Source organism: Penaeus vannamei, chromosome 23 (genome assembly GCF_042767895.1).
Source record: "Penaeus vannamei isolate JL-2024 chromosome 23, ASM4276789v1, whole genome shotgun sequence".
In the NCBI taxonomy this organism is placed as follows: domain Eukaryota; kingdom Metazoa; phylum Arthropoda; class Malacostraca; order Decapoda; family Penaeidae; genus Penaeus; species Penaeus vannamei.
Window position 1 is genome coordinate 34,955,274 of NC_091571.1, and position 5,000 is coordinate 34,960,273.

Consider the following 5,000-nt stretch of genomic DNA (forward strand, 5'->3'; position numbering starts at 1 on the left):
CTTCCCCCCTTCACCTTTCCCATTCTTTATCTTTTTTTCTCCTTCCCTCCTTCACCTCTCCCATTCCTTAATCTCTCCTCCTATCCTTCCCTCCTTCACCTCTTCCACCCTTTCTCTCTTTGTTTCCGTCTCCCTGCCACTCCAAACCACCCTCTCAATACCTGTTTACTCCCTACACGGTCCCTGCGTCACCAGCTTCAGGGAATCCGTGGTTTGTGATTCTCCGGTCTGGGGAGGACTTCACCGCGCTGCTGCTGTCTGTGGGGGGGAGTGGGGGAGAGGGGAGGGAAGGAGGAGGGGGTATGGTGGAGGGAGGAGGAGGGAAAGGGGGGATGGTGGAAAGGGGGGAGGGAAGGGGAGGGTGAGGAGAGGTGAGGGAGGGAGGGAAGAGTGGAAAGGGAGGAAGGGAAAGAGGATATGGTGGAAAGGAAAGGGGGAAGAGAGGGGAAGGGGTGGAGGGTGGAGGGAGTAGGGAGGGAATGGAAGAAGATTTAAGGATAAAGGGTGGAGGGAGAGGTACTCCCTTTCCCCCTTTCTCTCTCTCTCTCCCTCTTTCTCGCTCTCCTTCTCTCTCTCTCCCTCTTTCTCGTTCTCCTTCTCTCTCTCTCTCCTTCTCCCTCCTTCTCCTTCTCTCTCCTTCTCCCTCCCTCTCCCTCTCCCTCCTTCAGGAACGGAGAGCCACACGAGCCATTAGCCGCGATGCCTTTGCCGAGGAGCCGCCAGTCGGGCCGGCCGCTTGCGTGTCTCGCCTTTATGCTTGCTTGCTGCTTGCGCTTGTGAGTTCATGCCCATTGCTTCCTCTACCGGAGTCGTGTGAAAGGGGTTTAATCCGTTGGAATGTGTGTTTTTTTTTTCGTTTTTTTTTTTTTTTCTCTCTCTCTCTCTCTCTCTTTTTTTTTTTTTTTGAGGAGGGGGTGGCGGTATTATTTTTTTTTTGCGTTTTTTTTGCTTTCTTTTGTTTTGTTTTGTTTTCTTTTCTTTTTGTGCCCTTTTTCTTTCGTTCTTTCACCGGTGGACTACACTTTTTTGTTTCTCTCTCTCTCTCTCTCTCTTTCTCTTTCTCTCTTGGGCTTTTTTATTGTTTCGTCTTAATTGTTCTTGTTTTTTTGTTCCTTATCGTGTTTTTTCCCCATTCAGCGGCAATTTTTTTTGTCTCGTTTCTTTTCTTTGTTTCGCGTTTTCTTTTCTCTCCCTTTTCTTCTACTACTTCGAACTTCTTTTCCTTTTACATTTGTTTCTTTTTCTCTCTCATTCCCCTGCTTTTCGGTTTATTTCCTTCCTTTCCCCCTCTGTGTGTCCTTTTCGGTTTGTTCCTCCTGTCCTTCCTGTTCTTCCTTCTACCCTTCGTCCCCTATCCTTCACCTATCCCTCTTCCCTCTTCCTTCCTCCTACCCTTCTTCCCATTCTTCTCCTTCTTCTCCTACCTTCCCTCTACCCTTCTTCCCCTTCCTTGCCCTATCCTTCTTCTCCTTCTCTTTCTCTTTCCTCTCTTCCCCTTCCTTTCTCTACCTCTCTTCTTCCCATTTCCTCCTTTTCCTTGCTCTCTCTCTCTCTTCTTCTTTCTTGCTTCTCTCTCTCTCTCTCTCTCTCATTCTCTCTCTCTCTCTCTCTCTCTCTCTCTCTCGGTTTGTCTCTCTCCTCCTTCCTCTTCCCTTTTCCTCCCTCCTCCCTCTCTCTCTCTCCTCTCTTCTTTCTCCTTCTCTCCCTCCCTCCCCTCTTTCCCCTCCCTCTCTCTCCCTCCCTCCCCCTCCCCCTCTCCTCCCGTCCCTTCTCTCCCAATCTGCGTTCGCGAATACGTTTCTGTCCGTGCGTGCGTGCGTGCGTGCGTGCGTCTCCCCGACATCCCACGGGCGTCGGAGTCCCCGACCGCCGCCGACTCCCGCAGAAGGGGGCTTTTTCGCAAGGGCGGCGAAGGGGATGTCCGCGGCCCCCCGAACCCCCCGAGTGTGTTTTCGCATCAATAATACACGCCGGCTGTTTGAAGAGCTTGAATAATACATAGTTGGGAGTCAAAACTTCCGATGGCGATCAATAGCTGCGGACGACGGCGGCGGCGGCGACGACGGACCGAGGAGGGGGGGGGGGGAAGGGAGGGGAAAGGGGAAAGGGTGGGAGGGGGTAGGGGAAAGGGTGAGGAGGGGTAGGGATGGGAAAGGGTGGGAAGGGGGTAAGGGGGTGGGGGTGGTGGGGTTGAAATATTCCATCGGCCGCCCAAAAAACAGATCGTGGGCGGGGGAGGAGATGGTGGGTGGGTGGTTGGGTGAGAGGTGGGGGAGAGGGGGAGGACTCCTTTGGATCGGTTTTTAATTGGGGAAGGAAAGTTTGGTGGGGAGGGGAGGGGGGAAGGGGGAAGAGAGGGGTTGGGGAGGGAAGAAGGGAGGAAGGGGGTTGGGGAAGGAGGATTTGAATAGAGGGGAGGGGGTTGGGGAAGAGCAGGGGGAGGAGAGAGCTTAAGAGGGGAGGGGCAGAGGAGAAGAGGGGGAAGTGTTCATGAAAGAGAGGAGAGAGAAAGAAAGAAAGAGAGAGTGAAAAGGAGGAGGAGAAGGAAAGGAAAAGAGAACGCAGGAACCTCATGCCAATATTGATCATGTCGGTAATTACAAAAACAACAATTACAAGTACAACAGCGGTAATGAGGTCTGTCACACCACAACTAATGATAATTAATATCAACATTAGGGGGAAGCAATAAGAGGTAAAACAAGAAGGTAAAGAATGGGTATCGAGCCCCCCTCTCCCCTTTCCCCCTTCCTCACCCCCTTCCACCTCCTCTCCCTCCCTTCCCCCTTCTCTCCCTCCCTTTCCCCCTCCTCTTCCCTCCCTTCCCCCATCCTCTCCCTTCCCTCATCCTCACCCCCCTTCCCCCCCTCCTCTTTCCCTCTTCCCTTCCATCCTCTCTCCCCTCTTCCCCCATCTCTCTCCCCCATCTCCCCCCCCTTCCCCCCATCCTCACCCCTCCTCACCCCTTCCCCATTCCCCCTCCTCCCCTCCCCATCTCCCCACCTCCCTCGAACGAACCACATCAACGACGACGTAGGTCTTCTCTCTTCGTCAATAATGCAAGTGCTTCTTACGAGGCCAAGAGGAAGGAGCGAGAGTGATCCGGGGCTGTGACTTAGGGGGGAAAGGCCCGAATAGGGGAAGAAGAAGGGGCTAGGGGCCGAGAAATGGCTAGGGGAATAAGGCCTGGATAGGGGAAGAAGAAGCGCCTAGGGGAATATGAAGTGGCTAGGGGAATAGGAACTAGATAGGGGAATATGAAGTGCCAAGGGGAATGAGAACTTGATAGGGGAATATGAAGTGCCTAGGGGAATGAGAACTTGATAGGGGAATAAGGAATGGTTTAGGGGGATGGTACTTGTTAGGGGAAGAAGTGGCTTGTGGAGTAAGGACTTGCTAGGGGAAGAAGAAGTGGCTAAGGGAACAGGAGAGGAAAAAATTCCCTTAGGATGTCAGATGGGTGGGAGAGGGAAGATGCTGGGCGCAAATGAGCAGGGAGGGAAGACGACACACACACACACACACACACACACACACACACACACACACACACACACACAGAGAGAGAGAGAGAGAGAGAGAGAGAGAGAGAGAGAGAGAGAGAGAGAGAGAGAGAGACCAGAATTGCGATAAATGCATAAACCCGACCGAAGGATTTAAACCGCGCTGGAACCGAGACGGGGGCGCGGAAGGCGGGCAGACGAAGAGCACACGGGGAAGCTTTTAGAGGAAGGACAAGAGAGAGTCGGCACAAGGGAAGCAGTTCAGATGACAGGGAAGAGCCGGGTGTTGAAGGGGACAGGGCCAAGGGGATGAGACACGAGCGGAGTGCCAGGGAAGGCGAGGGGAGGCTCCGGCTGCTAAAGAGAGTGAGAGGCAAGAAGGCACTGCCGGCGGGGAGGTCATTGATTGTGCGAGGTGTCCGGGGGCGTCGCAGGGTCTGAGGGCACGAGGAGGATGCCGAGACAGGCGAGATTCTGGAGAGGATCTGTCCACGGAGGTGAGGATGTCCTAGAGGTCCGGCAGAGGAACGCCTCCGGAACAGCTCTTCCGGGGACGAGCGGCGGGGCGGGGCGAAGGGGACCTCCAGAAAGGGAGAGGTAGGTCGCCAGCTGCGTCGGAGGAACCACCTGTAGAAGGGAGGGAAATCCGGGCGGCGGGGCGAGCGAGTGCGCCAGATCCCCATTTCTCTCGTCGAATCCCCGGCGCCAACCGCGGCTGAGAGATATCGCTCCGCAACACCGCAACGCCCCGCAATGCCCTGCAACAAAGCGAGCGAATTTCAACACAGCGTATCAGTGAGTCGGTCAAAGGAGGAACAACTGATCTTTGCTCGCTGACTGCATCCAGGTCAGTGTCGCGCAAAGAAAACCAGGTCACGAACTTGACAGGGGAGAGAGAGAGAGAGAGAGAGAGAGAGAGAGAGAGAGAGAGAGAGAGAGAGAGAGAGAGAGAGAGAGAGAGGTGAGTGTGTGTGTCTGTCTGTCTGTCTGCCTACCTGGCTCAGTCTGTTTGCTTGCGTTTATATATATATATATATATATATATATATATATATATATATATATATATATATATATGTATGTATGTATGTATGTATGTATGTATGCGTGTATGTCCAACAAACCCCGGCGGCACAGACAGACAGACAGACTCCGCAGCACAAACAGACGAAGCAGTAACAGGTGACAGACTCCTACGCCTCTCGCCTCTCCCCGTTCGCCCGCCCCTTGCTATAGTCTTGCCAGTGACCGAGTCTTTCATTCATTAAAGTTGACAGCTCGTCGTGAACGCCGCAGAGGGCAGAGAGAGAGCTTCGACTTTCGTGTTGTGCATCCAGCTTCCTCCCCCTCCTCTCTCTCTCTCGCTCTCGCTCTCTCCGTCTCTCTCTCTCTTTCTCTCGCTCCGTCTCTCTCTCGTGCTCTCGCTCTCTTTTCCTCTCTCTCTCTCTCTCTCTCTCTCTCTCTCTCTCTCTCTCTCTCTCTCTCTCTCTCTCTCTC

The 5,000-nt window shown here is 53.7% G+C and overlaps 1 protein-coding gene across 1 annotated transcript in view; it reads left to right on the forward strand.

Annotated features, from left to right (window-relative positions):
* Positions 1-5,000, forward strand: part of LOC113811698 (zinc finger SWIM domain-containing protein 5) — a 42,837-nt gene that overhangs the window by 3,441 nt on the left and 34,396 nt on the right. The gene's annotated exons all lie outside the window — the stretch shown is intronic.